Source organism: Gallus gallus, chromosome 10 (assembly GCF_016699485.2).
Source record: "Gallus gallus isolate bGalGal1 chromosome 10, bGalGal1.mat.broiler.GRCg7b, whole genome shotgun sequence".
Taxonomy (NCBI): Eukaryota; Metazoa; Chordata; class Aves; order Galliformes; family Phasianidae; genus Gallus; species Gallus gallus.
This window is the reverse complement of record NC_052541.1, coordinates 14,739,816-14,767,618: the sequence shown is the minus strand read 5'-3', so window position 1 is coordinate 14,767,618 and position 27,803 is coordinate 14,739,816. Positions and strand designations below refer to the sequence as shown.

At 46.6% G+C, this 27,803-nt stretch overlaps 1 long non-coding RNA gene across 1 annotated transcript; it reads right to left on the bottom strand.

Moving 5' to 3' along the window:
• Positions 1-27,803, bottom strand: LOC112533164. The gene is made up of 5 exons (XR_005862619.2): positions 23,921-27,803; positions 22,104-23,706; positions 20,737-20,825; positions 1,732-19,027; positions 1-1,645 (listed from the first exon to the last, which is right to left on the bottom strand). It is a non-coding gene; the product is annotated as an uncharacterized LOC112533164 (long non-coding RNA).

Sequence of the window (27,803 nt, the reverse complement as noted above, 5' to 3'; positions counted from 1 at the left end):
TAAGGAGGAGGTTTATTGCAATAAGGGCAGTGAGGCACTGGCACAGGTTGCACAGAGAGGTGGTGGGTGCCCCATCCCTGCAGACACTCCAGGTCAGGCTGGACGGGGCTCTGAGCACCCGATCGGCTGTAGGTGTCTCTATTCATTGTAGGGGAAACTGAGGAGGGATCAGGGTACAAGGAGCTCTTGTCAAGAAGCTCCTGGACGGTTTTTGGCTATGGAGAGCAGCTGGGGCAGCCGGCGGGTGTGGCGAGGCATCAAAGGGGAAGAGGGATGACAAAGGGCTTGCCAAAACTGGATCCACGGGAGGACTTCTTTCAGTCCCGTGGTCCTGAAGGGAAGAGGCAATCCTCAGAGGTCCCACGGCGCTTCCCTCCCTCCATCTCCTGCACCTGCCTGGCTGTCCCGGCCCCACTGACTGCCTCCCCAGGAGGCCATCCCCTCCTCTCACCCAGCTGGAGAGATCCTGGTTTTGAAAACACAATGCAGCTCCTTAATGCACCATTGTTCACTGGGTAATTGCTTCCTTTCTTCCTCTCACTCCTGGTAAAGCCAGGGGCAATTCCTGCTGGCTGGAGGCAGCCTCCTCCAGGCTTTCACTTAAGTCCTTAAAGAGACACTTTCCAAAGAAATAATTGCTGCCTTTATACTTCACAGTCTTAACAAATATCTTTCGACCCCATTTCAACGCTTAGCGGGTTTTATTTAGGTGACGAAGGGATTGTCTGTTTTTATTTCAGTTCCTGCGGTCTCCCTTTCTTCCTCCCTTTCTTCTTCCTCCTCTTTCAATCTCAGAAAGAACCATATGCATTTGTAAAGCCAATTCAGAACCATTCTTAGGATTCACTGTTGTGCAGATTTAAAATTACTTCCAACAGTAATGTTTAACTCTGAAAAATAAGGTGCTTTGGATCAAATTAAATAAGGCTTTTAAGTAAGAAATATTCGTTCACCCCCAGTGTATTTATGCTCGATGCAGGCTAAAACTTAAATCCTGGCCCTCAAAGGGCCATACAGTTCTCCACTAAAGCCTATAAATATCTCGGGAGGTGAGGAGGTCTCAACACAGCCTGCGTACGATGGGGAAACTTCAGAGAAAAATGGCTTTAATAAAGAAAATGTGGTTTGAGTGGATGGTGGATGGTCTGGCGGTAGCAGCAATGACACAACCCTCTTTCTCACGCATGAAGAAAGTGCGCATTTGTATTCAGTGCAAAAGTGAAGACGGGGAGGATGTAGCGCTTAGGAATGTGTCGCGTGGCAGAGCTGGAGGTCATTCGCAAGAGGAGGGCAAAAGCCCCCTGTGTTCTCAAGAACACCCTTACGCTGTTAGCACATCGTATCTGTAGCCTCCAAGTCAGAGGGCATGCACGTGTTTTTCGCCAAGTTTTCTTCTTCGGTTGCCAGGGGTAAGGGCTTTTTCCATGCTTCAGACCGCTGGGCGATGCTTTTCGTTGCAGTGCTGTACCCTGTGGGGTGTTCTGGTGAGGGAGGTTGGCCAAGCGATCTATCCCATTTTCTTCCCAAAGCAGTTCTGAAGCCTCTGTGCTCCGCGTTGTCATCTTCAGGAGCTGGGGAAGATCGCTGTGGGCTTCCGAGCTCATGGGTTGGTTCGAGCCCATGAGAAAAGCAAGAGAACAGTCTGCTGTAGGAAAGGGATACATGAAAAATCAGGATAATACCCCACAAACGTTGAGAAAGCAGTCTGAGTCCCTTCCAGAGCTCCCTTACCAGCCAATACGCAAGTTCAGAGTCAAGCAAAGATTTCCAGACACCTCTGTGTGTCACTTCAGTCTTCCATCCTTATCGGTTGTGGGTTGGCCCTGTTGCATTCCTCCTGCTTTCCAAAGGGCCAGGAATAAATCACATAGGAATGGTTTGAATGCCTGGGGCTTAAACTCGTGCTTAAATTAAGCTTGTGGTTAAGTGATTTGGTGGTGAATTTAAGCTCTGGAGTGTTTGGCTGAATTAGGCCTAATGGGTTTGTCCCAGCGGAGTAGTCAGATTTGTAGGAGAGCTTAGGAAAATAGTTCTTAAATAAATCACATAATTTCAGAAGGTTGGGATTCTTTTTCTTTAATGCTTCAGGTACAGCTTCTCAGGGAGGGTGGTCTTATTTTATCAAGTGAGCACATCTTCATTACTTACACGGACAGTTTATACCAGCAAATTGCACCAACTCTTTTTTCCCCTCCCTCCCCAGCACACAAGCCCAGATAAGCGTCCTCTGAGCAAATGTGTTGGCATTACAAAAGGTTCTCCACGAACAGCGCATTCGTTGTTGCTGTGTTAAAAGCTAACTGTGTTTTAAAAACATTAAAAGTAAGCCAAGGGACTGGAGAGGTGTCAGCGATGCAAAGAAGGAACTGGTTTTCCGACCATAACACCTTCTTAAACGAACATTATTACTAAACAAAGACATCAGAAGACACTTTTAATTAGATTGATTTATGGGATTACTCAATGGATTTCTGCCAGTTTACACCGGGAGACGATCTGACCCTGGGTGATCCTGCGTGTGGGAAAGATGTTTACTCAGTTAGGGGCTTCGGGGGCATATCTGTTTGGATTTTAGGTAGTCAGTCTCTATTGCTCATAGAGCGAAACCTTGGGGTACCTTTACAGTTGGATCACAGATTGTCCGGAATTGAAACAATTCTTTCTTTAAATAACGAAACCTCCCCTCCCCCCCAAAAAAAGCCCATATATTCTTGCTTGCTATGCGCATTTCCTGGGGGCTGAGGGTGGAGAAGTGTCACCAGATTGAAAACATTTCTTATGGTGAACAACACTGAGGAGAAAGCAGCCTGGAGGAGCACATGAAAACATTGCACTGCATTGAAACACTGCACTGAAAAATAGCTCCGCGCAGCTTCTCTTAGAAAATCTGATTCACTCTTTGGATGTTTTCCTCTGGCTCAGCATCTCCTCACATCTGGCAGGTTCTCTCACCCAGCCTTCTCCCCAGGACCCTTCTGCTTTTGTGAAATGGGGCCATAAAAACCTCAGCAACCCCTCCACCCTCTCCATTTTGAGCCACTTTAGGATTGCCTGGTGCCACACAGCTGGCCAATGACAGACTGCACGGCTGAGAGCGGATGTCCTCTCCTCTCTGCACATCTGGAAGCTCCTCTTCTTTGTGCCATCATGAGACAGATACTCATCGCTACCCAGGCCCATGGGCTGAGAAGAATGAGATGAAAATGCAATCTGCCAGCACCAACAGGACTGACAGGTTAAGCCAATGGAGAAATGTGAAGAGTGATGGCAGCAGTCACGCCAAGTGGGCCAAAAGCCAATGAATGTGTTGAGGAGTGGGTGTTTCCCAGCAGCTGCCTCCCTTCACGCAGGCAAGAAAATTGTTTGAATTACCTGCATCTTCCTCAGGCAGCTAAAAAGTGCCCTTATGTTTGCTGGAGATTTATCTACCTATTTATTACTACCAGTTATACAAATCATTCTTCCATTAACAAGAGCCCATGCTTATTTCTAGGCCATTTTTCACCATATTGAAATTGACAAGCCAGCACCAACAGCAAGGATTACAGTGGGCTGCATGTGTGCAAATCAAGTAAAAAAGAGGGGCAGGTTTTCTCCTTCCTACTGGCAGCCTCCTTAAATTCCTCTTTCCCTCTCGTCTGGGAAAAAAGCTATGACTGTGCATCCCCAACACTGTTCCAGCAGAACATCCCTGGAATTGGCTCTGGACTATTCTCTCTGCTGCAGGCAGAGTCGAGTTAACTGGTAGAAAAGAAGACTTAAATCGTTGAGCTCTTGCTATGCACGATTTGTGTATCATAAAGAGATCTACAGTCTTCAGGGCCATCACAAAGTTCCAAGACATCTTCTGCACCTTCTCTTGGCATCAGCCAGCAGAGGCATGCACTTGTCCAGGAGGAAGAAGACAACACTGAATAAGGTCCCGCTCTGCAAATGAAGGTCTTGCTGTCTCTGATGGTGTTTCTTCACTCCACTGTCCAGTTAACATCTCATCCATACAGAGAAGCAGCTTTGCTGTCTTCTTGGAGTGCTTCCCAGCACGTTGGCTGCAATTCTCTGCTCTGTTTTCAGTCCCTTGTTTTGAACGATGATGTGCCCCCCGGTCTTCATCAGATATAACTTGTCGCCCTATCTGATGGTGGTCTGAACAACATGATGCTTTCTCTCACTGGAGTTAAAAGACTTTAACTTGGATCAATTCCACTCACTGTCCCATGACCGATACAAACAGGGAATGCATTTCCTTTCCTGATTTGTTAGGCTCCTGCTGTATGTTCAGCTCATTCACCCTCCTGACATTTAATTGAGTTTCCTCATTGCACGCCACAAATGACAGAAGGAATGCATCCAAAAATACATCTACTGATCCCGAGGTTTCAGTGTGCACAGAAGCAAGGAGAAGGCATTTCTCCTTCCCTACCTTCTGTTGTGCAAGCAGGTGAAGAAAGTACACGCAGCACGATTCTGATATCCCCACTGCTGTCATGCTGGAAGGAAGTAATGGATTAAAAGTGTTCTTGTTTCTTTGTTTTCGGTTCTTTGCTCCCTCACCAGACTCACTTGCAGCTGGCAATGAGCTGAAAGCAGACCTGCTTGGGCAACCTCAACGAGATTTGCCCTGCAAACAAGTCTCAAGACCAATTCCCACCTCTTTCACTAAGGTAGGTAACGCTGTTACCTCTCAAAAGTGACTCACTACAAATGCATTTTGCATTTTGGGGTGTAGATACACCTTTCCATTATGTCTGCATAAGGCACTCACACAATGGGATGTGATCCCTGTGGGTTGGCTGTGGGCTCCACTCCAAAGCAAACATAACCCCACCACACATCCCTGCAGCTCACGCTAGAACCTGTGAATTTTGTTGGAGCCAGAAGGGACCACGTTGAAGTGTTAAGCTCCTGTGCTTTAAAATGCTCCTGAATTTGGCCACGCATCTTTTCAAAGCTTCCACACACACCTACTTAAATTTACCAGGTTGGTCAGAGTGGCACGCAGCGAGGAAGAAAAAGAGACATCTCAGGGAGAAAAGCATAGCTGGGCTCCATTTCCATATTTGTTGATGAAGGCTGATAAATAAAAAGCATTTAGAGGTTATTTTTACTGAGGACACTCATAGAGAGCGAGGCATTGCGTTTGAAGAACTGAGCCAGGTTTCAGTTATCCAATGGAAACTTATCAACACCGCTCTTAACAAGTGCTGAAGGATCACTTCTCTCCTGAAAACGAGATTCTGCCTTGTAAACTATTTAGTTTTTTTCCTTGTGCAGGCCCTTCATCTCTCAGAACCCGACAGTATTTCCCAGACAGTAAATAAAGAGATAAGCTGACCCCCTGTTGAAAGCAACCCCTTCTGCATCCTATTAAAACCTGTCAGCACCGTGCAGCCCTCCCTGCCAGGGCACTGGGATGAGGGCAAAGTGAAGCTGGGACCGTGGAGAGCACTGGGGAGTAAAGGCACAGCACTCAGTACTGATGCAATGAAATCTCCAGGAAGGCACAACCACCATGTGAAAAGCAGAACAAGCCAAGACCTTGGCTTAGAAAGCTGTAAGCTAAAAAAGAGTTAAAGAGTATGAATTTTCATTTGGAGAAAATGATGTTCTTGGAATATATGAAGCATCTATTACCAGACATCAATCTCTACCATATGGCATATGCATTACTTTCTTTTCTGAATACACTTGCAGCCACAGATTCATACTTTGCATTCTGCTGTGACATTGCGAGAGAACAGCCCGCTCTGATGGAACGCATCAGGTTGGCAAGTTGAAGGTGTTCAGATGGAGGTGTGGAGGATCCCTGAGCCCCAGTATCCCTGTTCAGTCCCAGTATTACAACGTGCAGCCCGTAGTGCATCTGAGAGGAGACTCTGATTCAATGGTTCTACGGTTCTATGAGTGGGTATGCTGGTGGTGGGCTGGCAGTTAGACTTGATCTTAGAGGTCTTTCCAACCTTAATGATCCTATGAGCGGGCACGGTGGTGATGGGTTGGCAGTTGGACCTGATGATCTTAGAGGTCTTTTCCAACTTTAATGATTCTACGAGAGATCACCTTCAGCCAAATTAACGCTGTGCTTAAGCAAACGAATTCAACTCAGATAAGTTCTGCATGTTATTTCTAAAACTCCAAGCACGCTTTCAGTGAGGATTTATTTTGGCAGGTCTCAGTCTTTTATATCTCATGATCCCATGCTGCAATGGAAAAGAGAGACTTCTGGACTCTCTTTCCTGGCTGTTAAAACAGAGGGAGGCCACTAAAACTCATCTGCAATTCACAGGTTGGAAACATCTGACCTGAGTGGTTCCGTTGTTTTACATTTCTGAGCCTCAGAAAGAAATGCATCAGGAAAAATGCCTTGCAGTATTTCCAGTGCAGCGGGAAGCCAGGGCTGATGGATTCCGCTCCTTAAGATACTTCCAGCTTAACCTCTATGAACGGATAAAATTCAGAGGGTTGGAAGAGAAGTAGAGCACAGATGATTGAAATTCTGGACAATGCAGATCCAGCTCTGAACAGGTGCTTTTTCTAAGCAAAGATGTCACTCACATGTGTCTCCTAGTGGCTCAGTTTGGCCCAAGCCTACAGAAAAATCTGTGCATTTTTCTCTGGACTGTGGCCCTGAACCTCTGTATACCTGTCCCTTGTTATTACAATCAGTCCTGCCTGGGAATCACGTTATACTGAGATCAGATTCAGAGTTTTGATGTGACCTTCTGAAATTCCATCTCCTTCCTTTTTGACAGCAAGATCACAATTATTGAGATATTAGTGACATGTGCTGTCTGATTAAATCTAAAATAAATACCAATTGCTGATGCACCATTAAAAAGCAGAGACAGTATCTGACTGTAGGTCAGGTGAAGGCAAAGACAATTAAGATAAGCCCTGGCTTGGTGATGGGTCTGATGAGGCTAAAACCTTGAAGGTTGTTCTTATGAACAGTGCAAGTCAGTAATGAAGGGGAGCCTGACATCCCTGATGGTAGAAGCCTACAAGGCTCCTGTCTCTGTGGGACAGCACACCAAACACATGCACGCTTACTGCACAGCACAGCTGGATGAACTCCTATGGCCAGAATGACATGAAACAAGGCCTGCCACCCCACCGCTGCTACTGACACCCAGTCCATAAGCACCAGATTTACCCTATGGGCTCTGCTCCTGCTCAGCTCTATCTCTACAGCAGGATGGGCACGGGATGAAAGCTACAAACATCGCTTTATGACACTTTTTGGCCCTGTTGGTTCATCTCAAGTCTTGCTGTATCCCTGTGACATTTTCCATGCAAATATCAAAAGGGCTCAACCAGGAATGAAAAAAAAAAAATCCCAGCAGTTCTAACAGCTTGCATCTGGGTTTGGCTCTTTGTTTTGTTTTTTTTTCTGAAGCTTTTTCTTGTCTTTCAGTAAGGAGTTCAAGCCTGTACTCCCCTCGCCCTAAAGCTGATCCAACCACTTACGGGATTCTCAGTGAGATCATTCAGGAAATATTTCCAGTTGGAGGTCTTTACTTGGGGATTTTTTTATTTATTTTGTCCTGTGCTTGGCATCAGTTACAGGTGCTTTTCCTATTTTGGATGGAAAGGATATTAAGCAGTATTCCTAAAGGTCCTTTTGGACCTTTTCTTAAAAAATAAAAAATAAAAAATAAGATTGCCAAAAGAGCTTTTGATGGAACATCCTCCCCTGGCCCCCAGTCTGACAGGATTCCCTGACCTGCATAATGCTGTCCAGATTGAAGCATGAGAAACATTTCGAAAATGAACTATGCTGAAGTCTGGGAGTTATTAGCTGCCAAGAAATCCCCAAAGCTTTTAAACCTTGTTTGCAGCTGCAGTGTAGGAAACCTAGGTGCTATTCTTAGAGGAATTCAACAGGAACTGTAAATTCAAGGCAACTCGCCGCTAGAATACAAAGGTAAAGAATTAAAACAGACTTCAGAAAAGAACGGCCCAAGCCATAATGGTGCCAAAGTGACCGATTGAAAAAGAAGTTTAAGAAATTTCAGTCTGCCTAACTGGGGCATAAAATCCAGAGCGAGGTGAATGAAATCCTGCGTTCTCTGCAGATGCGGGCTGGAAGAGGCTGAAGAGCCTCCAGCATTCCCAAATGGGAGATCTGTGTTGTGACAGCTCAGACGCGTACAACCAGTCCATAAACATCTATCAAGGAATCAAACGCTTCTCCAGGCCCACTGCAGCCTGAGAATATTCAGGGCCCATTGAGCTGCCCTATGTTCAATCCCTTCGATGTAAGCATCTCGAGCGAACCTGTCACTTGTCACCTTCTTTTCCAAGGACCCCAGAAAGACAAGCGAGACTCTCAAGGCAGGAGAATACTTCTGCACACCTGGATGTACTACTTTAAGGAAAATTGCTTTCGGGAGCTAATTAAAATGCATGATTTTCCCCTTCCAGCTCTATAGATTAATCTATTTCATTTTCAAAATCTCTCTCTCTCTTTTTTTTTTTTTTTCCACATCACTTCAAGTATTCAGAAGAGATTACATTATTACAATCACAACTTGGCCTCGGTCCCAGAGTACAGAGATGAAGAGAGAAAAGGCTTTTGTTGAGCGCGGGCGCACACACTCACACGCACACAACGCACCAAGCAATGAGCGTAAGCACTCAGTGCCTTAGATGACATGCAAGTGCGTTAATCAGCTCGTAGAGAGAGGGGGATCTCAGCTCTTGGGTCAAAAGGCATGGAAGAGAAAGATTTCCAGGCAGTACAAGAGGCGAGACATTGAGACAAGCTGCCCACGGAGGCGGTGGGGTCACCGTCCATGGAGGTGTTCAAGAAGGATGGGGATGTGGCACTGAGGGACGTGGGCAGTGGGCACAGTGGGGGTGGGCTGGGGTTGGACTGGGTGATCTTCAAGGCCTTCTCCAGCCTTACTGAGTCTATGATTCCACGAAAACAAACAGGGAACCTGATGGAAAACTACGAGTAAATTTTACATAAACATCTACATATAGATAGACATACTTCTATATATCATCTACAGTGTACTACATGCAAATAATAATCAAATGTATAATACAAAAGAGTTCTGCTGCAATGAGGGAGATAAGAGAGGAAAAAAAAAGAAAGGAAAAAAAAGAGACAAACGACATCCTACGTTAAGGTGCTTTATTAGAGTGCAACTACTCAAACTTCCCCTGGAAGGAACTAATCCCTTGAGGTGCAGGGACCAGATTTTCTGTCAGTTATGCCAAAGTACTTTCTTCAAAATTAATGCAAGTGCTGGGGAGCTCAGGCAGTTAAACGAGAGCAGAACGGCTGTCCCTACAGGATGCCTCCCCTCAGCAGCAGCCCCCTCAGCTGCAGATGTTTGGGGAGGGGAGGAGGCTGAGGCTGTGCCTCCACGTCTATTAATACCACATCTGTACTCCCAGATTTCATGGCAGGACAGATTTGATCTGGATCGAGCACAAACACATTTTTGCTGAATTAACACGAGCATGTGATGTGATGTGCTCCAGTTGTAAGCTGGTTGCCCACATTATGTCAGCCTGGGGATGACGGACAGGACTGGACTCAGCCCAGGGACTGCCAGGATAAAGTTACATCTCCAAAGTGATTGGATGCATTGGAGCCAGCCTGTGAGTTCGTGCCTGCACTGCAGGGACCACCTGCGGCCAGGCACCTTATATCCAGATGCAACACCTCTTGGAATGGAGGCCACAAAAAGCAGGCTCCAAATCCTAAATCCATTTGTGCATAACCGAGTCACCGTTCTCAAAACGTCAGCCCTGAGAAGCAAACGAGCTGAGTTAGAGCTTCTTTCTTGCTGAATCAGGGGCTGGCACAGAGCAGGTATAGACCTCCTTGTGCCATGGCACACCCATGAGCCTACAGCGAGGGGCAGCAGCTCCGAGCAACAGAAGTAGCTAAATCTCATTTGTATATTCCATTGGAAGGATTTGGGGTCTTAAATTATATATTTAGTGAAAACACAAATAATTCATGAGTGTTTTCAAATACATGAATAATTCAAGTTGGAACTGAAATAGCTAAATCATCGGGGCCATCATCTTCACAGAAGCATATAGGATAGGTTATTTCAAGTACATCTCACTGCAGACTGGCACGTGCACATATTCACTAACAAGCAGCTGCATCCGTGCCTTTCAGCCTCCACAAAACCCAGCGAGTTGCAATATCCCATAGCCAGGACAGCAGCCCTACGGCTGAGACTCATCTGAGCCCTAATTGAACTACGGGTTTAAGAGTAGGGACAGAACCAGTTGGAAATCCCATTTTATGGCTCCCCAAACCACATCTGAACCATGTGGTACGTGTGTGGCATTTACGAACAAATTATCTCAACACCATACAAATGTTCGCTAATAGCTGACTCCAAACTCTAGCAACCAGCATTCCTGCATGCATATTTGTGGCTGACATTGTGTAGACTCTGAGGCATGTGTATTTGTTAATTTGAAGTCTGTGTATTTTGTGGGCAGTGAGGGTGTAACACTGAAACCATAACTTCATTGTGAAAAACGCTGCACTTACAATATATATATTACAGAAGCGTGGAATGAGCTGGGCAGTCAGATACATTAGGAGCAATTCTCAGAACAAGAAAAGCTCACATTTTTAAGCAACTTTTAATGACAGTTTCCATTATCTTGACATCAAGGGTTTTTTTCCTCTCTCTTTTTTTCCCTCTTTTTTAATTATTTCTCTCATTTTGTTGTCAAAGTTAACTTTTAATTTCTTCTTGTATTCCCCCTCCTGGGAAAACAGAGTTAAGAATGATAAAATTTCAGAAGGACAACATAGGCATAAAGTCGTATTAAGAAGAAATCAAGGAGTTGCATTATGGCACCGCCTTAAAGAGTAATACCTGATGGCATTTTACATCCCAGCTGCATCTCTGGTTTGGAAATGCTTTGGGTTCAGAGCCACCAATAGAAAAATGCCACATGGCAAATGGCTGACACTCAGTGTGCTGGAGCCACATCTCCCCCCACCCTCTGATCTGGGGAAATACAATGGCTCATTCATTCTCTCTTTTTTTTCTTTTTCCAGTTCTGCAGGAATTCTCCCATTGTAACGAGCCTTTGACCTAACCTCCATTTCTTCTAATACTGCCTGACATCTTCCCATCATATGTTAACAGTGTGTGTCTTCAGTGAAAGGCAAACTGACTCTGATGCTCTGGGCCTAAAGAAAAGCAACGTGGAGGAAGAAAGAAAGAGAAATCTCGACCTCACTGGTCCTTCCTAGCAATCTGTTGCTCCAGCAACTGAAAAATCAAACAATGATGTCAAGAAGATGCAGCCAGCCACACTAAACCCGATGTCCAGTTGCTGGAGCAACTCGTTGTTAAAGTAAGCGATGCAACTGTTTGTTTCTTGGCAGTTTGGAAAAAAAAAACCAAATAATAAAGGAAATAAGTTAGGGCAGAGGACATGTACCTGGGTGGGGGTTCCTGGTTTGAGGGTGGTTTGGGGTCTGTGCTGCAGCACCAAGCCAAAGAGCCGGGGCAGGAGGCGGCTGCTGCCTTGTAGCTGAGCAAAGCAGCCTCCTGGGACCAAATTGCTCTGCTCTTCCTTTCACCAGAGGAAATGCCAGAGAAGCGAGCACTGCTGCCAGATGCCACATGGACACCAAATGTTCCCCGGCAGCGAGGGGAGGGCTGCCCAGCTCGCTTTCATCCCTCCTGCCCTCTGCCCCCCCAGCTGTCGCTGCCCAGCAGCCCCATCTGTCCCACGCTGGGCAGCTTCCAGGCTTCAAATGAGGAGGACAGGTGCTGAGGCCACCCCTGAGCAATGCCCTCATGCAGCCCCCGCTCCCCTCCGGGCCTCTCCTCTGTTTGGGACCTTCACTTTGTGGCTTGCAGAGAGCTGAAACCCAAGGCAGAAAGGCACCATTTCAGGATTTCGCTCTGAAATATTCCCCCGATGCTCTGCCTTTGGTCCAACAAGGTGGGAGGTGAGGGACAACCTCCATCCACGTTCCCTGCTTGGAGTGACCTCAGCCACACTGCTGCCCCAAGGTGATACTTACCCCACGTGCCTACACGGAGCCATGTGATTAACTCTTCCACTGATTCACTCTTATCCATTTATCTAATAGAAGCCATTTCATACTCCATTAGGCCCTTGCCCTCACTGAGTAATCCCCAGTTGTATCATGCCTTGGAATTAGTCCGTAAGGTCCTCAGGGCAGGGATCATGCCTTGGAAGGTGCCTCACAGACTTTAGGCCATTGCTAAATTAATAAGAACGTAATAAAAGTATTAGAGAGCACTACCGAGGGAGGTATTGTTATGCCCCAGAGGCAGCATATCTGGTTAACAACCCTGAAAAGAAATGCCAACAACATTAGCCTCTGCCCCTAACATCCCTCTGCCTAATGTAAAATTAAATAGCTACAAATTACCTATCTATTTTTCCTATCTGCCTAGGCAATTAGCCCATGCTCATTACTGGACGTATGGGGATACATCCAAGCGCTCACCGAGACGGGAGGCACAGCACACAACGTGGCACAAACGGGTTCTCCCAGGTCTTGGGCTCCATTGTAAAACGTAGCATCAAACCTTCACTACATCGGGCCATCAGCAGATGCCAGGCAGAACACACCTCCTCCCTGGGAAGGGGGGAACCTTGCAAAATCTGGCAAGAAAAGCATCCAAGCAGCGAGCAAAGAGCCAACGGTGGCAAACAGGCTGTGAAAGCACTACCAGCGTGCACGGAGGATGAGGACAAGCAGCCAAGGATGTGTTTATTCATATGGGAAAGGCAACCTCTAAACGATACGCAAATACGGCTCAGTGCATTTATTTGCAATTAAAGCACGTGCATACATCTCCATGAAGATGAGGTGCACCCTACTGATTAGCGAGCCCGTTGTCAGCAGTGCCTCGTCAGGAAGAAATGCACAGAATTGCAGCGAGGGAGCACTGGAGCATCAAGACGAATATTCCATAAGAAAATTCAGCAGGAGGCTGCCCAGCCAGCAACAGAGAACAGGACCCCCTGGATGCTCCAGCAGGGATGCAGGATGCTCGGGCACGGCAGCCCAACACCATCGCTCCATTAAACAAAGAATGCTGTCTCGAAAGCACTTTAATCCAGTTAAGTTCAAGCCCTCCGTTTTACAGTTTGACGGTAATGCTATATTTTTATTCAGTGCAGGATCAGAGGTCTGATGAAACCTCATGTTGCCAACATGAAAGTGAAAGGAGCTTTAGCTAATCCCAATGAAAACCAAGTCCACTTCTTTCTCCCCACACCCCTCCTGAAAAGAAATAAAATGAAAACCCCACATTTGACTCTCTTGGAAGGGAAAATTCCCTGCTGTCCTCAGATGGTTAAAACATGCAGCTTTAGCAGGCTGCAGAAGGAATAGCAATTACATATCCTTCACCTCTTGCCAGCTTGGGGCTTTTTAATGAGGGTTTTTTTTTTTTTTTGGTGTTTTGTGTTTTGGTGGTTTTTTAGGGGGGGGGTGTTCTAAATCTTTCAACTCTTCTGATTTACAGTGGTGGTTTTGGGGTGAGGATCTCATCCACCATGGGAAAAAGTGGGCTTGGGGGCAAGAGGGAAAGAGAAGGGAGCTCACAGCCTGCATACGCGTCATTGAAAAGAGAAGGAAAGTGCAGGTCTGCAGCAGTTAGCCTATCATTAGCCTGGTCAATATTAAAGGAGCAGGTGTTGTTCTCGGTTAATTTGTCTGGGAGGAGACCAGAGCAAATCCCAGCAGCCCTGCAGAGAATAAAAGCTTTGCGTGCTGACACAAAAGCCCTTCCTGCCACAGCATCACTCTTGCTGCGCCGTCCCTTCCCTCCTCCTAATTGCAGGGCTAACATCCTCTGACAGGTGCCTCAGATGGCCCCCATCACTATCCCCAGCCCTAATCATTATTATTTCCATAGCACCCATCACCGCAAAGCCCACAGTGCTCTTGATTATTCCAACAGAGCCCTATCTGCTGAGGAACTGCAAAATATTCCCCCCAATGGGTGCTGGGCCATTTCTACCCTTATCTAGTGGTTGGCAACCCTGCCCATGGCAGGCAGGTTGAAACTCGATGATCTTTAAAGTCCTCCTCCAACCTAAGCCATTCTATGATTTTATGATATTGCTGTGATGTCTGGCACACGGAACAGTGCCAATGGGATTCTCAGTATTCCTCTTTTGAGGAAACCCAAAAGCCAACATCAAAGCCAGCAGCTTGTCTGATGTATGCTTTGAGTGATGGTGGCCGAGGGAGGGGGCCTGCCATGCCATGAATATGTGCATTATTGGCATTGCCTCGAGCTATGCCACAAGCTGTGTGTCAATTAAGACTTGAGTCTGAAGAGCAGCAAGCCAAGGCAAGTAAAGATGGGAAGCAAGGTCATATATGAAGTCTTTAAAATGAATAGACGGTCCTCAAATGAGGTGGAAGAAAAACAAACAGATTAAGTCTTTCATTAACCATGAGGGGAGGTCCAGGTGAAATAGTCTCAATGAGGCTCAGATAATCCAGTTCCAACACCCCTGCCACAAGGGCAGGGTTGCCAACCCCTAAGATGGACACGAGATGAGGTTGCCCAGGGCCCCATTCAACCAAACAAGCACAGTCCTAGCATTTCTCACCCCCAAATCTAGGCCAGGGAACCAGCATTTCTGCAGGACCCAAAGATTTTAGACAAATTACCATTTCCAACTGAGCATTTATACAGAGCACAAAACACGGAGCAACTGCCTCCAGCAGTTCTACTGCTAGTAGGACTTGACTCTGGGAAAGAGCCAACATGGCAGCAGAAGGGAAGGCAGCACCTCCCATAGTTGATTTTCCCAATGGACAAAGAAGTGCTAACGCTTCTCTATTGCTCATACCATAGCAAGGTGGATTCATAGGGAGAGTAGGAGCAGGCTCTTGTCCTCATCATCAGTAACAACTGAAGTCTCTAACATGATACACCCACCCACAAGAATTATTCAGACCAAAATCTTTGCTAGGAGTGGCAGCTGCTAGGAAGAAGAGGATTACAGCCACCAGCAAACAGCAGTAGGGAATCCTGCTCAAAAAGAAGTGCCCAGAGATTGTGTTGCACAGCGAAGTCAAAACAAAAGGCAATGCTTTAAGATGCAGCGAGAGGAAAAGAGCACTGCAGAGGAGAGGGAGGAGCTGTGGGGATGGATGAGAGCAGCTGGAGAGGAATTCCAAGGGGACGCATAGACAAGCAGTCACAAAGTCTGTTAATTATTTAAAAAATAAACTAACATAGAGGAGGGCATCCCGCCGAGAAGGGGGAGGCAGAACCTCGGAGGAACCATCAATTATACGCAAACCAGCACAGAGACACAGCAGATAATGGTTCTGTGGGCACCCCTGGGGCTCAGGTGATGTCACCAGAAGCTGGCCTGTCCCCACTGATACCTTTGTGTCCCTTCCTCACCCCTTCTTTGTTACGCTTACATCTCCTGTTCGAATCTACAGGAGGAAACCAAGAGCTTCTATTTGCTGTTTTGTGGTTACAGCTGGTATTGCTAGTTGCATTACATCTATGTTTTTACCTGGCATCTCTGGAGCATGCTGTGATCCAGGCAGTTTGGGAACTTCTCTGCTTCTTTTTGGAGCGGTGACCACATGAGATGGTTGGACATCAGGTGGAAGCCAACTGCATCCATGTAACTGCTCCTAAACCAAGGGACGCATGAAAATTCTGCTTTTTACGTGTCATTTTCTTCCCAGATTTAATATTTTCTTGTAACTTGAGGGTGTAATTGATATCTCAGTATCTTCAGTTCAGCACTACTCCAGGAAACCTGCATCTTAATACGAAAGACCCACATAAATGTCAGAAGTGGTACCTTGCATTCCACATCCACTTCTACTGCTTTTTGTTATGATCATAGGATCATTACACATGCCAACACAAAAACATAAACCAAGAGGCACATTGGTGTACAACTGGGTGAGGCTGGAATTAAAACACAAAGACCCGAAGTCCAGCACAAAACCTACACCCACATCCAGGCTTTCTTCTCAACGATGGCTGTCCCAATTCCCCCCGCTTCTCCACTCTTGATTTGCATGCAAACTCATCTTCTCTGTGAGCTGAGCTCCTCCTTAAAACAGAAACATGGCGCTTGCAAGCAAGAGGGATCATATGTGTTTGATAGAAACCACCCATATAACTGAAACCACAGTTTTTATGATAAATCGGCAAATGAGCAAACATGCAAAACTGAATCTGCCATAATGATTTATTTAAAATAAACAAATCCAGCTGTGGTAAAATAACGAGTTCTCTGCAAACACACACACACACACACACACACACACCAATTCTTGCTATTTCATTACAAACATTAAATCTAGTCCCTCAACCCCAGCTCTTGATGATAATTAAATACACACAAATGAGCTGCAGTGAATTTGCTCACGATAATTTGCATAGCAGAAAATAATTATTCTGGCAATTAGGTATGGTGCAACACGCTTTGTCTTTACGTGCGCCGCAAATTTCTTCTGATGCTTTTGCGTCACCCTGTAAGAGTTTAATTAATTGAGGCCCCTCTTTGTATTAATAGCGTGATGCAGCGGGTTCATGGTGGCTTGGCCTCCCATCGCTGGAGCTCGGCTTCATTTACATGTTTGGGATAACTTTCAGAGCTGTTGCTAGGGCTGGTGCTGCAAACCTCTCGCTGCCTTTAACGAGCCAGCTCCTTGTTGGAGATAAGGAGTTTTCCATTTGTTTTCTGTTGCATGTTTGTCCTATCACATGTGGGGATGATGCATCTCAGACCAAAAAAGATACTCAGACCTGCATCCATTTAGGTGAGATCCCTTATCCCAGTCTCAGCTCTATAGTCACCAGCAGGAGCAAAGGGAAAGATCAAACTAAAGAGAAGCATCAAAGGCAGCAAAGCTACCGAGCAGATTTGCAGGGCTGAGTCTTGTACTGCCAGAAAGCCCAGCCTTTTCTTCTCTAAACGCATTTCACTTTGAGCGTTGGTTGAAAAGCCTGAGAGAGAGAGAGAAAGTCTTCTCTCCCTCTGGAGGCTGCTTCTTTAGCTACAGCTGGCCCTGCTGGCAGCCCTTCCCACATTCAGCCCCAATCCGTGCCAAAGGGCAGGAGGGCCCTGGGGTGCTGCCAGCACCCCAATCTTCGTGGGATAGCACTGCTCCGGTGCTTAAAGACAGGAGGCGTCTGAGAGGAACAATGATTATTCAAATCAAGAGTTTATATGTTTTTTTGAGAACTGATTGCTTGCAGTTACGATAAAGGAAGCGGTGAGGCAAAGCCTTTCTAACAGGGCAGCAGCTCTTCAGGGAGCACAGGGAGCACAAAGACAAAAGGAACAGCAAAATACAATTGAGAGGTGAGATCATCACCAAAGGGGGTTTCTGCCCTGCTCTCTCTTCCCAGTCCCACTCTGTCACAGCCTCGGGGCCACTGCTGCAGTCACACTGCCCATCCACTCCCCTCTGCCACAGGCTTCTCCTCCAACCTTGGGCAAGCTCTTAGGCATCCTTCTGCCCACTGCTGCCTTCTTCAGAGCATCGGACTGGAAAAATTGGTTGGAAACTGAAAACACTGAATAGTGCATACCTGCCACCAGCTGCCTCAAAAAGGCTTGTACGCTGTGGCTGGCTGCTTACCCATAGGTGAAGCTAGAGCTCCAGCAACACCCAGAGTCAGACCCACGTCCTTCAGGGAGCCATGGGTGTCACCTCCCTTCATGGATCACAGACAGCATTGCAACCTAACCCCACTCACACAGCTGTATGGGATCCCCAAACCACAACCCCCGCGACTCACAGGAGGGGTGGGACGTGACCATCCAATGCTGCCCTGCACCCAGACCCACTGCTGGGGCACAAAAAGGAAGGGGGAAAACGCAACAGAAGATGAGAATAAAAGGACTTCCAGCCCAGATCACGGCAAGGAAGAACGCACCCCTCTTTCTCAGGGTTGGTCTTTTCTTTCTCCCTCTTTTTGGCCTGGCTTACAGCTGCCTGCAGCTCCCTTTGCTGGTTGCCTAGCACAGCCAGCATTCATGGCAAGCTGGGGTACACCATGGATAGCAGGCAGCTATTTCCTACCCAGATGTCCTTTATTTCGGTCAGTGTCACTGCTTGAAGAGCGACAATAGCACTTTATTTCTGTGGCACTCATCTTTAGCTAATCCAGTGGCAGCCCTGCCTTACTTTCAGCTATGCTGCGCCACTGACGAAGGTGGTGTAGAGAATAATTCAAAAATGAATCAAGGAGGCTAAACTTGTTAATCCTTCCATTCTGTGGGGCTGAGGGGTTATTTTACCAAGTACAAACGCTCAGGCTGCACAGTTCTGCTCAAGTGCCCTGTAACAGTCAAGAACAGCTGAAGCAATTAGCAATGCCCCATCTCCTTCAAAAGGCATAAACTCCAGGAAAGGAATCAATAGGAAAACTACAATACAGCGTCCTTTGCTCAAGACACATTTTAGGGATAAAGCTTTTAAAAGGCAGGGGATAAGATGCTGGATAGGACTTAGGAGAAGGCTGAACCCTAGCCTTATGTATCTGGCCACGCAGTAGAGCCTCAGGTTCCCATCTAAAACTCAAGACAGCTTCCTTCATGAGGTCATTTAGAGCCCATTGACAGAACCAAATAAGAACTACACCTCTGAGTTAGTTATATCACCCTATTACTTACAACAATAACATCCCTGGCTGCACCAGAACAGATGAAGAAAAATGCTTCTGCAAACTCCTAACCCTGAGCACCATGCATGCAGCATTCCTTACTGGGGACAAGCCACCTCCTCCCGGTTTGCTTTTGTATTTCACCTGAGAAGATGCTCATGATTCAATTATGACCTCAGTCAGATAAAGGACAAAGACCAACACTTACAGAGATACCCTGATCATAAAAATGATTCATCATTCACACTCACAGGCGCTACTTGTTACTTCCACTGAAGTAAATGGGAGTTCTGCCATTGCCTTCAATAGGGTGGAGCAAAGCCAGGGACTTTTGTCTGTTAATTCCTTGCGGATTGTTTACTGCCTTCCAAGCACCACTGTAAAAATAAACCTCAATTTAAAAAAAAAACCACACGCACACACAACAAAAAAAAACTGGAGTTAAAGTGTGTAAATGCTCAGAGAGAAGCACTGGCATAATATCCCCACAGTCTGTTCAGAATGGCTCATTATTTACTCATTAAATCAGTAAATGACAAGTCCATTTTTCAGGCTCAGCACATGCATTTGTCTCATCAGGGCGGGATGCGATCAAATGATTCCTGATCCCAGGTATTGTCATTTGCTCCTGAATACCCACCAAACCTCAAAGTAATGAATGGGCTCTGAGCAGAGACTTGGCCAAACGGGCTGGATGAAGCCAGCAGCACTGGGGGAAGAGCATCCCTCCTTGGTACCTCTCTGGTGCTCTTCAGTTGACCAAGCCTAAATTTGTAACGAAGCAAGAAAGAGCAGAGGGCATCCAACAGCATCAGGAAGGCAAAAATGGGAGAAAGACGGAAGAAAGCATGAAAACTCCCCCAACCTCTATTACTCTTGCTTTAAGTTTGCTTCTGCTACCTCAACTAGCAGAGTGACAAAGAAAGGAAACACCACCAGGAAGACAGCTTGAGCATTTTTGCACCACACTGACACGCATTTTCAGGCAGGACTCTTTTGGAAGTAAATCCCTTTCCTGCAGAAAGCACACGAAATGTCACACACTCGCCAACTTCCCCAAGTCAGCTGCTAAGAGAGTTGAACGCTTCAGGCCCGGACTGAAGCAGTGCAATGCTGCTGGCTGAACCTCCATCCTGCCGTACAATTCTCATGTCAACTGCTTGGGAAAAGCGGGGCTAAGACAAAAGGGGAGCTGAAAGCCCGCGGCTTGAATCCCTGCTATAAAAGGAACAAAAGTGGTAGAAACAAAACTCTAAGGGCTCCTTTGGCACCCAAGGAGGAAGCTTAAAATACAGCCAGTTTCTCTCTCCGCCTTTTTTTCCCCCCTATCTCCTTCTTAAAAACAAAAAGAAAAAAAAGGAAAAGAAAAAAGGGAAGAAAGAATAAAAAAAGACAGCCCTTAGAAACAATCTCTTTCTGTGTAAGCTGTTGCCAGAGCCTGAGAGAATGAGCGCGTGTTTCTGTGCCAGCCCATTCACATGGCCAGGTGAAAAGAAACTCATTCCTTTACAGCCACACAACATCTGCTGAGAAAGTGGGATGGGAAACACCAAAAAGGGAGAAGAGAAGAGCCGAGGCCTCCAGGTTAGAAGGGCAGCCCGTTCCCACCAGGGAACCCCTCTTTCACTCCCAGACAACTGCTGCATTTGACATTTCAATGGGAACTGAGGCAGAGCAAGAGGGAGGGAGGTGGAGGGGGTGGGAGGGCACACATAAAGGGAACCAGGCAAGAAAAGCGAGGGGACAAGTCTGCACCTCTTTCATTTCTGCTTTCACGTCTTCCCCCATCATGTGACAGCCAAAGAGGAGAGTTTCTTTTAGACTCAAGCAGAGGGTTGGCACCATTAAAACCTTCGTCGGGATGAATCGATTTTATGGGGCTTACAGAACAAAATTCTCTATTTTTTTTTTTTGTCTCCCCCCCTCCCTTTCCTTTTTTTTTTTTTTGTTTGTGTTTTCAATGAGAAGGAAAGAAGGATTTACATAAAATAAATTAAAAAAGAATCAATAGCAGCCAACCCTGCCATGGGCACCCCAACAGTGGGTGCTTTTAGAAGAGTTACACGAATATTGTTTCGATGCTCACCGCAGACACATTCATCCTGGGCAGGAATTCTGCAGTCCTGATCACTTCATACAAGCTCCTGAATGAAAGTTGCACTTCTTGTTTCAAATCTGCTTTACAAAGAAAAAAAAAGGGGAAAAAAACCCAATAACTTTCATCCAAACACAGAGTAGTTTGTAAAGGCTTCAAAGCAGCCCTGGGCCATAAACGGGTATTATCTCCGTTCTACAGAACAGGAAACTGAGGCCCAGAGGGAATCACTCAGGCAGCGTCCAGAAATGAATCACTGGCAAAGCCCGGAATACAACTGGCTCCCTGGAGCACCGTGCTCATCTGCAATGAATGCTGAAATGGCCTTGACTAAATGAGAGTCTCTCTGCTGGGTTTTATGCCAAAGCCCAAACATGAAAACCAAAAATAATGCAAACAAGGCCAAAAGGGAAATAGTGCATCTGTATGTGTCACTGTTATCGATATGCAGTCATTGAGGTCTGCACACGGGGAAGTGTGGAGGAGCTTTTCAGCATTTGATGAGGAGGTCTCCTTACAAGGATGAGATGAAAATCAGGTTCAGATTCCTCACATCAGAGTGGGAAATGAGATTTCACATCTACAGTCACTCCAGGTTCGCTTCTTTCCCAGTGAGGACTCCCATGAACTCCCCTCGGGGTCAGACAGGGAGGCAAACAGTCCAGGAGATCACAGGATGAGCACTTCTGCTCAGCGTGCACCGAGCAATGGTCAGAGCTGCTTTGCTATTTGCCTGGGACCGGGGTCACACACAGGGGAGAAGCTCCAAAAAGCCACAAAGCCCAGAAAGTCTGAGCTGTAATTCAGAAGTGAGGATTAAGGGGTTAAAATGCCTTGTGTTCAACTGGAATCGGTCTAAGGGGAGTTCAGCATCACTTACCCTTCTGTGAGACAAAAACTGTCAGTCTTCAATCCTTCTTGACAGCTATGAATGAACACTGCTTCCTTTCTGTCCCCGCTCCCCTCTACCCATGTACACACAAACTGTCCCAGTAAGGGGACATTTTGCATTGGGACAGACTTAAGGGTGATCATCGGAAGCGCTGTGCCAAGCACCATGTTGAACAAGCGCAACCTTCTGCCTCTGCTACTACCAAACCAACCCGGTGGCTCTAATAGCTCTTCAAGCTTTCCCACCTCCATGTCTTAGCAGGTTAAAGCACGAACCCTACTTTAAAAAAAAAAATATCTAAGAGCTTCTGTGCAGGATGTGTTTTTTGCATTCATCATACCCCCAGCAAGCCCAGCAACACGGCATAGAAGAGTCCTGTGCAATCCTAAAGCCTCTCTTTTGTGCCTAGAGAAAATGACAGGTGCTTTCTCACCCCATCGTCTCCCATCACCCCAGTGAAGCTCACCTCTGCTAGGAGTTGTGTGCATTCTGCAGAACTGTAGAGAAAGCTCCCAGCCTATCTTCCAGAAGCTTCCATTTTAACCCCGAAAGAACAAGTTAAGAGCAAGATCTGAGGTTCAATCCAGCACCAAAAGAGCAAATGCTTCCAAAAGCAGGAACGTTAGCTGCTTATGCAGACCCACAACTCTAGCACGTGTGAACACACAGTGGAGCAAACCCAGAGTGCAAGGCAAGCTGGTCTGCACTCCCCGCTGCATCATGGATTTGCAGCAAGATGTTGGTGGCTTCTCTGTCCTGAATGGCTCCATTTTACACCTGCAAAACAGAGCTAAGAATTCCCTGTGTAGCCACTGAAACCCTATGCAGAGCTGCAGAGTGGCAGTAAGAGGTTAAATACCTTCGTGGTGCCTCAGAGCCAGCTGTCAGGAAGATAATAGCAACAGGTTGAGAGGAGCTTTTTTTCCTAACTATAAGGAAGCTCCCTCATTACTGCAGTTTTGGCAAGTCAGAGAACTTATCTGCAGCACAGCTTATATCCTCCCCACCCGTTAATCCCCGGGAGAAGTGGCTAATTGAGTGCCAACAGAGCAGAGTCACCAAGGCTCACAGCCTCCAGGGCAGGTGACGAGGACAAGAGCATCACAGCCCGGAGGAGGTGGCTTCAGCCAGTGCTGAAGAGGCTTCACGGCTTCGGCTGCCACTTCTTGTAACACATAATCAAAAAACAGATAGCTATGGGGTAATGGTGAGTAATGCGCTGGCTGCTATCTGCCTTGCTGAAAGGGTGATAACAGCAAGACGGTGATAGCCCCACTTCCCAAATTGGGCAGAGCTAAATAATCAGCCCTTTGGAAAAATAACACCGCAGCTCCTCCCCACCAGAACCTTTCCACTCAAGGATAAGCACCAAGCACTGCTGTGACTCACACAAGACCACGAAATAGATTTAAGTGTGATTTTTTCCATTAGCAAGTTTGGATGAGCTATCAGTTTCTTCCTCCTTGCTGGACTACAAGCAGTCAAGAGACAACCTGGTGTTCCTACAGCAGGATTTTGGTGCAATCTTTCCACTCTCTAGAGAGGTACAACTTCTTTTCCCAGCCAAGCCATGTGGCAGCAACGTGTCTGTCAAAAGCATTCCTCAGGCTAAATGAGGCATCTTCTACCTCTGCCCTCAATTCAAGCCAAGATTTTGAGCTCTGGTTCATTCATATCCCACCAAAAAAAACCGCCTCTGAGTCACACAAGTGTTTTAGCTCAAAGCACTGCTTGAAGACGGGTTCCCAGCTGTTCTGCTGTGTATTCACTTTGCCCACACATACAGGCCAATGACTTCTGGCAGAGCAGATACCTTGATGGGTGACAGAAGCTGCCACAACTCGATCCATCTCTGCCTCAGAGCACCAGAGCCAAGGTCTGGAGATGTTTGTTTAGGAGTCGGCATTTCAGTATTCTCTTGCTCTCCCTCATTGCCTTCACCTGCCCTGGAGGAGAAGTAGCGCAGATCCATATCTCCCAAAACCAATGGAGGTGAAGGACCAGGGGCTCAGTAGTAGCTGAAGACAAGGGTGACCACAAGGTCTACATCAGACTTCAGCCAAACCTTGCTGAAAATCACAAGATGATAAAGATGGGAAAAGACCTCTAAGATCACCAAGCCCAGCCCCACCCACCCCTACCACACCCATTAACCACGTCCCTCAGTGCCACATCCCCACGGCTCTGGAACACCTCCAGGGATGGTGACTCCACCACCTCCCTGGGCAGCTGTGCCACTGCATCCCCATTCTTCCTGAGAAGAAGTTTTTCCTAATATCCAACCTGAACTTCAGGAGTATTTTGCACTGCAGTTCTGGTGTTTGCATGTTCCTGGATGAAGGACAACTTGCACACAGCTGCTGGCACCATTTAATCTTCACTCCAAAAACGGCGGTGATGGGTTGACGGTTGGACCAGGTGATCTTAGAGATCCATCCAACCTTAATGATCTCGTGAAGAGAAAGCTCCCGTTTGCTGGGTTAACTCTGGACAGAACAACAGCATTCTTTGTCCAGCACTGCATCTCAGCTGACCTAAATTAACCTGAGACCCACGAGCTGCACGCTGTGAGTTCGGAGCCTCCTCCACCTACTGCTCCTCAGTCACGTTCTGAAAAACCTGGAAAGAAATAACAACCAGAGAACAAATTTGAAATACAAACGTAATGAAGTCATCTGTAAGACATGTGTGGTAACCTACCTGCTCACTCTCACAAATAACCATTAAAAAAAAAAAAACACCAACAACCTGAATTTAAAGCAGATGAAAGCCCTGAAGGCTAAAGTCTGCTACCTTCACCCCCCACCTCTCCACCAGTTCCACAAATAAATCTTGTGGGTTTGGAAATAGCTGCTTCCCCACCTCCAACCACAGCCTTGACAGTCCCCACTGAGCCTCTCCATCTCATTACTTTCTGGGTATTTCATACGCATACAAATACACGCACATATGCGCACACACACAAAAAGCTGCCCACTTACAAAGCTGACAGGTAAAATTATTCCCTCCTTCTGCAGCCCTCCTAATTGCCTCCCATGGGCTCTTGTGAAGTGCAGACGTCACTGGCTAAACATTAAGTTCACGCAGTGTCACTGCTATGCCTTTCATTAAGGCAATATCTGTCTCATAGCTCAGCATATATGTTACTTCTAATTTCACGTTCGGACCCACAAGCACTGTGCAGCTTTCCAGGCTGACTTTACATCATTATGCCAATTCCCCACAGTTAAAGAAAATTTTCTCAAGACCCATTTGAAAGACATTAATTTTTTTTTTAAACCCCAAACTGTAGTTTTTCAAGTGCGTTTTGTCCCGCATGCGTGGATGCTCTTCATGGCTTGCTTCACGCATCCAATATCATTACAAATGAGCTGTAAGAGTTATAACATAGTTTTACAGTATTTAGCATCTTCAATCTCCACTGCTGGAGGCCTGTGATCATCTCTCCTCCTTTTCATTTTTTGAACAGAAATATAGGATAACAGAACGGCCTGGGTTGAAAAGGACCACAATGATCATCTAGTTTCAACCCCCCTGATATGTGCAGGGTCACCAGCCACCACATCAGGCTGCCCAGAGCTACATCCAGCCCGGCCTTGAATGCCTCCGGGGATGGGGCATCCACAACCTCCTTGGGCAACCTGTTCCAGTGCATCATCACTTCGTGTGAACGACTTCCTCCTAATATCCAACCTAAACCTCCCCTGTTTCAGTTTAAAACCATTCCCCCTTGTTCTATAACTATCCATCCTCGTAAACAACCATTCCCCCTCCTGTTTATACACTCCCTTTAAGTACTGGAAGGTACTCAGAAGCGAACTCCCAAGTTGACTTGCTTGACTTGTTGACTTGACTTTCTTGCCCACCACAACAGCAGAACCTCCTACACAAGGCACTGTCACTTACCTCTCCTGCTTCCTCATTTAGGTTTCACGCCACCTCTAAGTAACAGTGGTGATTTTAATTGGCTCATGGCACCCATCAAGAGTTAAATAAGCAACGAAAATAATTAGCATTGTGGTTCCTTGTTTGCAAACTGGGGCCTGTAGTACTTGCTTCCAAGTTCAGGATGCAAACCTGTTCTCCCCAAAGACTTTCTGAACCCTGTCCCCAGAAGCGATAGGACCTTAATAACTCAATAACCAGGGAAAAGAAGCTGTACAAGAACTGGACTTAAAAAAAACCCTACAAAGTGGGAAAAATTATATGAATCTGACTGTTGCTAGCTGTGGGGTGTTCAGAAATAGCAGTGCCGAAGAAAGTTGTACTCTATTAATGTATAGTAAAATCATATATCCTGATATTTTATAACAGTGAGCTACACAAGATTACCTTAATGACTGATTTATAACAAAAGAAACTACTCCACAGAGCTTGGATTAATGAGTAGTAGCACTCAAGGCAATAACTGTGTTCTGCTTCTTGCAGGAGCAGTAAAAACCAAACATGCAAAACCAGGTCCTGAGCGCAGCTCTGCACATTTGAAGTCCTTGTCCTAATCTTCAGCAAGTTATTAACAGCTCTGCAATTTGGAACACCAGACTGCAATGTTGGTATGGGATTTTCTGGAGCGCAAGTCCTGAAAGGGCACGGTTAGAAGTATTGGATGCGTAGTGCTAAAATACCATGAAGCACCCACTGACTTCCTGATTGATTTCTTTCAGCTGTTGAACCTGCTGGTTACAGATTGAACAGGTAGTCCATAATCCCTATTTCCATTTGCACCTCTGTCAATAAGAATATCTGGGAGCATTTCTTTCCGGAAGGATCTTAGCGTCCTCCCACACAGGATATCAGTTTGTCAATGCTGGCCGATGGCAGAGGTGCCAGGGCAGGCACCTTCCAGCTCCTCCACCTATGGGTAACACACAGTGCCGTGCTCCAGTTCCCATAGCCCAGATCTCAGTGTCCTCTTTCGGGCTGAGAAACACTTGGATTGCAACAGATCATCCAGGACACGAGCAGGTTTAACAAGACTGCTGCTACAACTCTAATAGGCAGCTATGAAGCTAAATTCCTCCTTTGCATAAAATGCAAGACCCTCAGCCAAGAAGCATTTTTGCCCCCCGCCCCAACAAATACCTAAACCTAACCAAAGGCACAGGTATGCATATATTTATTCCATCTGTGCAGTCTATCTGCAAATTAAATACCATTTTCTGGGCTTGACAGGCAGAAATGCGTGAAAGAGAAAACAGCCAGGCAATGGCCAGCAACTGAACGCCACAGGTGTCTCATTTCCCCTGAGGGCCACTCTTGATGTTTGCCCCCTCCATGCCCCAGATGTGACAGCCCACAAGCAGAGGGATGGCTAACACGCTGACGAAGCAAAGCATGCTCTCCATCCCCTCTCCACCTCCTCAGGCTAATGGAGGCAGGCTACCACCCCAACGTGCCCATTTCTACCATGAGGTTCACAAAGCCAGCTTCACACCAGCCCCAGCTGCATGATGTGAAACGTAACTTGAAGACATGACTATTTGGACAATTGCACCCCATCTCCAGCACTAAGGTAAGGTTTCAAACACCCCAGAGGATGCTTTTCAGTGCTCAAACTTCTGGATGCTGGAGGTACTTTTCACTACAAGACAGACATTGAGGCACTGGGCCATGGCCAGAGGACAACAAAGCTGTGCAGGGTCTGGGCACAAGTCTGATGGGGAGCAGCTGAGGGAACAGGGGGGAGGCAGAGGCAAGAACAGGATTTTCAGCCTCAGCTGTTCAGACACTTCAGGGGAAAAGAAAACAAACTCCTTGCTGCAAGCATCAGGAGGGTTGGAGAAACTGAGATTTGTACAGAGACAAAGGGAGAGACAGCTAGAGCCAACGTGTCCCTGCTTGCTCCTATCTTGTAAGCACCAGGAGCCTCTTAGTGAGTTGGTCCCATCCCCCAACACAGGTTTTTTTCCTTACCACCATGGTCACGTTGTCCAAGCTGTCACACCATGCCCAGCCTGCTGGGAGAAACTCACCTCCACCAAGAGGTTCCTCGTGAAAACATACCTGGATTGTGTCCTCCCAACTCCTGCAGCCTTTATATAAAGGACAAGACAAAGTTGCACACTGATTTGGAAAAGCAGAGGCCCCCAAAAAAGGCAGCTAACTGCTTTGGGTTCGTAACGTGGAAACAGGAGCCCAGCCAGCTCTTACAAAACACACTTTTGAC